General features: G+C 35.7%; 1 non-coding gene across 1 annotated transcript; it reads right to left on the reverse strand.

Annotated features, from left to right (window-relative positions):
- Nucleotides 1–6,947: 6,947 nt before the first annotated feature.
- On the reverse strand, nt 6,948–7,021 carry Trnai-aau (transfer RNA isoleucine (anticodon AAU)). Its single transcript has one exon. It is a non-coding gene; the product is annotated as a tRNA-Ile (tRNA).
- Nucleotides 7,022–8,255: the final 1,234 nt, after the last annotated feature.

An 8,255-nucleotide genomic window follows, 5' to 3' on the forward strand; every position in this document is an offset into this window, starting at 1 on the left:
TTTAAAATCAAAACCTTCCTTAGATGTGCTCTTGGAATTACGGGATTGTCGTTTGCATTTTTTTGTTTTATAGAAGAGGGGGATATAAATGCAAACCCCCCTGGTAGGGGGGTTTAAACTCTAAACCCCTTGGTAGTGGGTTTCAAACTCAAAACCCCCTGGTAGGGGTTTTAAACTTAAAACCCCCCTGTAAAACCCCCCTGGTAGGGGTTTTCAAACTCAAAACCCACTGGTAGGGAGTTTAGAACTCAAAATCCCTGGTAGGGGGTTTTAAACTCAAAACCCCTGGTAAGGGGGTTTAAACTCAACCCCCCCCTGGTATGGGGTTTCAAACTCAAAACCCCTTGGTAGGGGGTTTCAAACTCAAAACCCCTCAAGACCCCCCTGGTAGGGGGGTTCCAACTCATAACCCTTTGGTAGGGGGGTTTTAAAACTCAAAACCCCCCTTGGTTGTGCTAGGGTAAGTGATGGTTTAGTATTAAAATTTCACATAAAATAAACAAAATTAAAGCAAAAGATCAGTCACTAAACTCCGACCCCCCGCTGTGGGGGGGGGGGTTCATTTCAGGGGGGAGGGGTATATTTTTATATTTTGCTCTGTGGCTGGCTACGCCCATGATATATATAATTTGTAGTTTTTGTTTACTAGTTCATAGTTTTCATAGCCGAGTAATCTGTAGTAGTATCTACAAGTTTCTTGGCGTTGGTACGAATCCTTAAGAGTTTGTACACAGTAGTACACACTCGTTTTCAAACAAACGTACGATCAAACTGAGAGGGAATGACGGAATGACAGTGAAAGAAAAAAAAATAGAGAAAATATTGCTGGACAATTTTTAAGTATTGTTAACAGATGTGTTTCCAAAACTGTGTTCCGCGAGGCCTGAATATGTGTTCCACGAATACTGCAATAATTAACTAGTCTCTGTAAAAATAAGCAATTTTTTTCCGCTAAATTCTCAGAATGTGCGAAGTGTTCCCTTTAAGGTAAAAGTTTGGGAAACACTGGTTTACAGAATGTATTTTTTTTTTAATTTTGCCCTCCATACAAATTGTACACCCCAAAAGCAGTAAATGTCTATTCTGTTATACATCATTACATCAATGGATTTCGAATTTTCTGATATGGAGAGAACAAACTGTAATAATAAATGGCTCTAAATCAACACCTATTACAGTAAACCTAGTTGTACCTCAAGGAACAGTCTTGGGTCCACTACTATTTTTAATTTTCATAAATTATTTACCAAATTGCATTAGTTCAGGAACAAATGTCAGATTATTTGCAGACGATTGCTTAATATATTGAACAATAAAAACAAATAAGATAAACTGTACAAAGAGAATTAGATGAATTACAGAAATGTGAATCAAATTGGAGCATGTCTTTCCACTCAGAAAAATAGGCCCACCTCTTACCTTATTCATAGTTGACTAGTAACACAGACTAAAAACTCATAATAATAAATGAAAAAAACTGTCATGGAATCCCCATATTGATGAAGCTATTAAAAAATCAAACAAAGCATTAGGACATAGACTTATATATACTACTCTAGACTGGACATGGAGATTTTTTAACACTACAAAAAATGTCGTGAATTTTTTTTTTTTAGAAAGTTGGATCAAGGCGTTGTTTTGTAAAGTAGTTAAAAGAAGTAAAGTTTTTTTGTTTTTTTTAAAACTCTAACCTATGTAACATATAATTGAATTTTTGAATTTTTAGATCTAGATCTAGTAATTGAACATCAAAAATAAGAGTACTCTCGTCTCATAATTATTATTTTGCAATTTTTAGATACATAATGTAGAAAGATCTAGGTAATCAAGCTATTTAAATGTACATAAGATGATTTAAATCAACATGAATTATTTCGATCTAGGATTTTTGAAACATTATCTCAATGGAAACAAACAGGAAATGGTTTTGTTTCATATATTTGCGTGAATATCCGAGAAAGGATTTTGCATTATTTCTCAACTTTGAAAGCTAAAGATCAATACTTTTCTAAGACAGAAAAGATTGATTGGGGCGACTCCCCTTAGAGCTTATAAAAGAGTTTACGTACATAAAAATCTATACATATATATATATATTTAGGTCTGTGAATCGATCAATCGCGGATAAGAATTTGTTTCCGGTTTCCAGTCTATGATATAATATATAAGTCTATGCATTAGGATTTATTAAAAGAAATTTCTACAAATCAAATAAGGACATAAATCTAAAATAGAATATGCGTCCCCTGTTTGGGATCTCACAACTCAAGAAAACATTAAGAAGCTGGAACAGACAAACAATTATTCACAGTTGACTAGAGTAACACCTTTATTAAAATCAATAAATTTAGAAAGCCTTCAGGAGAGAAGACTCTAGAATAAAATAGCAGTTATACATAAAACATAGAACCCTAATCTTCAAATACAAAATCTAATGAAATACTCAGAAAGACACAAAGATAAAGACACATTCTGTGTTCCATATTCTAGAGCAAATTTGTACAATATTTTCTTCCGTAGTGCTATTAGAGCATGGAATGGGTTGCCTGAGTCAGCCAGGAAAACCAGTGACTTGGCAGAATTTAGGTCATTAATTAACATGCATGACTAGATTGACATAGAAACACGCGAAGGTCGTGATGATCGTAACCATCTTCTTTTTTGAAGTAACGTCTGTATTTTATAAGATAAGATAACAGTATTCAATTTTTCAGAAATAATAGTGTAGCCTACAGATATAAACATCATATCAATATATAGTTTCATGAAAACAAAATGATAGGGTAACTTTTTTTTTATGCGAAGAATGACGGGAAATAAGCTGCCTGCTTGTTATTGTTTATCCATGGCCCAGGCGTGTGACGTTCCTTAGCAGATTGATTTATCGCCCTTCGTAGGGGTTCATCACAGCGTTGCTGGCTATAATAGATTGGAACAAATGGTGAAACCCAACGCTCTAAGAATACCAAGCCAAACTCCTAATTACGGCCTGATGAGGTCGACCTGCTGTGTCTGATGTAGCATCCCCCCTGCGCTTAAAGAATTGTCATTGTTCCCCCTGCTAAGTTGATCCACAGCTCAGGCTTTATTCGTGGGAGGGAAGAGGGGCGATAGGTTATTGTGGAGGGTCTGTCATGGGCGTGGTAAAGCAACTGGTGGGTCCCACTCCATAATTTTCGTGCGGGTACAATCTAACAAGACAAGCAGCGACCTCCGAGTCGCGGGAATGTATCCGTCAAAGCACTTGTTCTCGCCGACTGGGGGATAAGTGGAGGCAGTCAATGGCTTAATCAACCCGAGTTTTTACTTGGAATTTGACATATAAACAGGGGGGGGGGGACAAAGGGGAAGTATCTTTTTAAAAAGTTTGGCGATAGAAGAATGCACTGGGAATCTTTGACCGGTTCGGTTTTCTTTGTGTCATGGGACCAGGTGGCCGAGGGATATAAATCTGGCTGGTCGACTAGATGAATTAAGTTCAAGTCACAAGTCTTATTCACCACGATTTAGTCGATGCCTGCCGTCGTATTGCTGGTCGTGTGAAGCTCATGTTTTGAATGGTAAAGAATACTAAAGAGCCTCCCTTGTTTGTTACTATTAATAGTGAATAGTTGTAAAAGTGGTGTATTTTTATGAAAAACTGCTTGCATAAGTGATTTAAAAAATTAGATTTTTCTCTTTTAGAAAATAAAAAAGTAGGCGTTGTATCAGAACTTTGAATGGACTAAAATATTAAGATGTTGGATTTTCACTATCTTTTCTAGTTTACGAAATCTAAACGGGACGGACGGACAGACGGACAGACATTTCACACAAAACTAATAGCATCTTTTCCCCTTTCGGGGGCGGCTAAAAAATAATCAATTAGTTAGTTAATTATTGATTATTAAGTATTTTGTTTGATATCGAATAAGGGTAATAAAGTCTACATTATAGTTATAGTAGTTTAGATTTTTTTTTTAATTACAACCACGTCCTGCCCAATTATTGTGGCCTGTCCAAATGTTCCTTTTCGTTTTCAGCCCGCTCATAATTAGGCATTGTTGCAATACTGTACTGAGATACTGCGGCATTGGTTCTTCTTTAATCCCTTTCCTTGTTTAATGAAATAAAAGCTGAAGTTATCTGCCTTTATAAATAGATTTGCCCTTGTGGTTCTAGTTATCTGTGCATGCTTGATATCTCTGTGATATATAGGGTCGACCCTGGGTGTTTCTCCAAACTAATAAAATAATAATACTTAAGAGGGAAAAAAACGAAATGATTACATGGAGATCCAAGTGTCAAGTGGATCCGGTAGACATGACGTCTGCTAGACAATGCGGTGACAGGGGTTTGGGACAAGGTATGCAGATTACAGAAACATAGACACTGGTTTGGCAGAAAAGTAAGATCTAGTATGACCTACTTAGAGCCAACTTAAAGGGACTAATAGGGATGCATATATTAAATTATGTTTAAACATTCCATGAAATTGAATTTAGATCTAACTACTTTTTCTCTGTCTCAAAGGTAGTGACCGTGTACAAAAGTCAAAGAAGAAGATATACTTATGGGCAGTAATGTGAATCATTGCATTTGGTGAGTATTTTAGAAGGGCGTTTTTGTCTTTTTTATTAAGCTGGTGACATTTTTGTTTTGGCACAAGAGAGGCACTCTACATTTGATCTTTTGGGGAAGGGGCGTATTTTTACAAAGCTTATATCAACTCTGTCTGTCTGGCCAAAAATTGTACTCGTTATTTCTCCGACACCCAATCTCGGATCAAGTAGAATATTTGCACAATTATTTCTTTTATCTGAAAACAAAAGAATAACAAAAAATTAGTTAATTAGCTATTGGTAATAAATTATTTTGTTTGGTGTCTCAAACAAGGGAAAGAAATTGTAATTGACTGAAGAAATGGTATAAGCTGTAGTAGTCCCGTCTATAGGTCGTATCCTGAGTCTTAGTGAACACAAACCTGAAAAATAGGATGAGACTATAGAAAAAAATTGTTAACTATAAAATCTTTCATGTTCATAAGCTCTCCACTAGCAGGGTGGTTACAATGTTGGCTTGAAAAACCTGAGGAGGCTTGAGCCATGAGTTCGAATTCATGTTGTTCAACCTTTTTAAATTATTTTTATAAATGTTTTTTTTTTTAATTTTTATTCTAGATCTAATACGAATTTAATCACATGACTGATCCAAACTAACTGATACACTTAATGTAAGCTTTTTTTTTTACAAGTATTTTTAAATATTTTCTTGTTAGATTTGGAAAAAAAAAACTATTGTCGGACGTTGCTTCAGTCATGAAGATTATTTCGTCTTATTCCAAAGAGGAAGGCAAGGGTTCGAACTCGGGGCCATCCTGGACACATTCCGAAGCGTATATTCCCAGACGAGGCTGCCAGTTAGATATGTCTTAAGATAGTGGAGAACTAACAAGCAATAGAAAAAAAAAAAAAAAGCTTTTCTAAGGGAAAAAAACGTTAATTACCGCCATTTATCTGAAAAATTACAGGGTTTATCCCCTGTTTGCTATTATAAAACATAATTAATTAATTAGTTAGTACTAAATGATTAACTATTTGATTAATTTTTGGATTGATTCGTGTATTGATATCGAGTATGAATAATTGTGCAAAATTTCAACTTGATCCGAGAATGGGAAATGTGAAAAAAAAACGTGAAAAAAAAACGTGTCAAAACGTGATAAGGAGACTAAATCTATAGAAATATCCACATCTTTCATTAAGTAGCATTTATTCCTCTTATTTCGAAATCAAACAAAATAATTAAAAAAAAAATCACCAACACTTAGTTAACTCATTGTTAAATTTTTTTTTATTGGTTCATGTTTTGTCAGGCTTAATGAAAAAGTTTGATCTTGATCCGAGAATTAGAAATTGGAAACAAAAATGTTCAAACTTTTTACCCTACAGTCAAATTTGAGTTGATAGAAGCTTTCTAAACATAGTTGTAGCTCTTGTGGCTGCCAAATCGTCATACGAAGATATAGCCGTTTGGTGGAAGACCTGGGCTGGAGGCAGCGAAATTTCGTTAAACGTTTTCTAGTGAGCCTGTCAATATCATGTAGGTGTCAATACATTGTATTATTATCATTATCCTTGTTATTACCGGTATTGTTATTGTTATTATTATCATTATTAAATGAGTTTCAGATTCTTTTGCGCTGTCAAGATAGTGATTCATTAAAGTGTCAACTGATACATGTTCTGATGTTGTGGCAGGTCTGCAGTAGTCTGCCCTTGGACAAGTCATGAAAATATTCCAAGAAACGTTGAGGATCATTAGTCACCACCATTTCTGCTAATACCACAATTGGGAGTAATTTTAGTATGATACTTTGCAGGATAATAACAGTAAAGAAAAAGGCACATTTTTTTTTGTTTAAAGTACGCAGTTTTTTGTTTTTTTTTAATGGCATAAAAATCACTCGAAAGATTGTAGCAGAACTTAGGACTTCGAAAAATAGAGATATTGTATAATTTCAACTTAATTTTAGCCAAATCTAGAAGTGCGAAATACCACTGACTGACTGACTGACTGACGGATTGATAAACAAAAAATCTCATCAACTGTAGTTCGGATTCGCAGGAAATTTTGTACACAGGTTCCTTTAACCTCTTAGTCGCTCACTATAAACCGGTTTTGACAGATTCGCAACTTGACCATCGCAATAGGCGTGAAAAACCACAAGCTTTCTATCAAACGGGCCGTTAAGTTTGTTTTTTTTTATAACAGATACACTAGTTTATGTGTTATAACGTATGTTAGGGGGTCGTTAAAATATGTCCCATTTATTGAATTAAAAAAAGGGCAGAAAAGGGGGGAATATTCCGGTTATAATAAACTCAGAAATAAACCCTAATTCAAACATGAAACAAAGCCTGTCCATCAGATTCCAGAATCGATAACCAAAAAAAAAAAAAAAAATATGGCCAGTATGGGGATCGAACCCACGACATTCGCGTTATTAGCACGACGCTCTAACCAACTGAGCTAACCGGCCTTGATCCCAATGACCATTTAAATATACATTCTGTACCGTTTTGTGGTTTATTAAATATTTAGCAGTGATATGTTACAATTACAAATGTTTTCTGTGTTCTCTCTCTCTCTCTCTCTCTCTCTCTCTCTCTCTCTCTCTTCCCAATTCTTGACCTAGGAGCAAATGTACGTCCTTTGCTTTTTTTTGACCAACTGTGGAAAGAATTTGTCATAAAATTAAGAATTAAAAAAAAAAATAATCTTTTGAGGTGTAAATTTCATTTAGTTCTCCCAGGTAAACTATTAAAGCTTCTAATTGTGTGACTTGTCAGGTTTATGTCCGTTTTTACAATGGTAAGCGAGTTCCAAACCTTTAGTCCTCGTATTGCAGGGACCCTCTGATCGTAATTCTTTAGGCGCAGCATTGCAAATATTTTTGATACAGGGCAGGTCCTAACTATTGCGGCCCTATGGTCCCAGTCTGAACTGAGATAAGCGTAATGTCAATAAGTTTTATTAAAGGAAAGCTGACAATGCTGGGTTTTTTTTTATCTCGCGTGGGATTGGCACCCCAAAATGACTATTTTGTCAATTTTTCAGGAGATTCTAATAATTTCAGAAGATTTTCAAGACGTTTTCGGATATTTTGTAATTTCATATGGCGGCGGAAACCCTGTTTATATATATATAAGTAATAATTGTTTAATTTTTAAATTTACACATAGAATTAGCGCGGGGCCTATGAAAGTGTGGGCACACTGCGGCCGCAAAGGTTGCAGTGGCTTAGGGCCGACCCTGTTTAGAGATGAATCACTGGAATGTAGTTGTTATGTAGGCGTACTCATTCAAGAGTTGATTTATTTTATACATCATTTGACCTTTTCGTTCATACATACGCAATTGATGTATGAAAACAATATAAGTTAAATTTTATTGTTACTTTTATGAAGTGTCATTCCCTTAATGACTGTTTCGGTACACCAATTATTTTACATTTTTAAGCTCATTGAGCTATACAAATACAAGCTAATTGTGTTGAACAAAGAAGAAGGAAATAAAAATTGCCAGTCCGGGGAGGTAACCAAAGGCAGCTCAAGTAGAGAGTTGTCGCTCGTGCAACGGCGCGGCAGTGCAGTTATGGCCCCTCTTCCACTTTCGCGGAGTCGTAAATCGTTACAATCACAAAAAGCAAACATGGCTGGCGGACCACGCGTCGCCGGGGGACAAGAAATTCAGACGCCAAGCTGAAGGGGCCT

This window comes from Biomphalaria glabrata, chromosome 16 (genome assembly GCF_947242115.1).
Source record: "Biomphalaria glabrata chromosome 16, xgBioGlab47.1, whole genome shotgun sequence".
NCBI lineage: Eukaryota > Metazoa > Mollusca > Gastropoda > Planorbidae > Biomphalaria > Biomphalaria glabrata.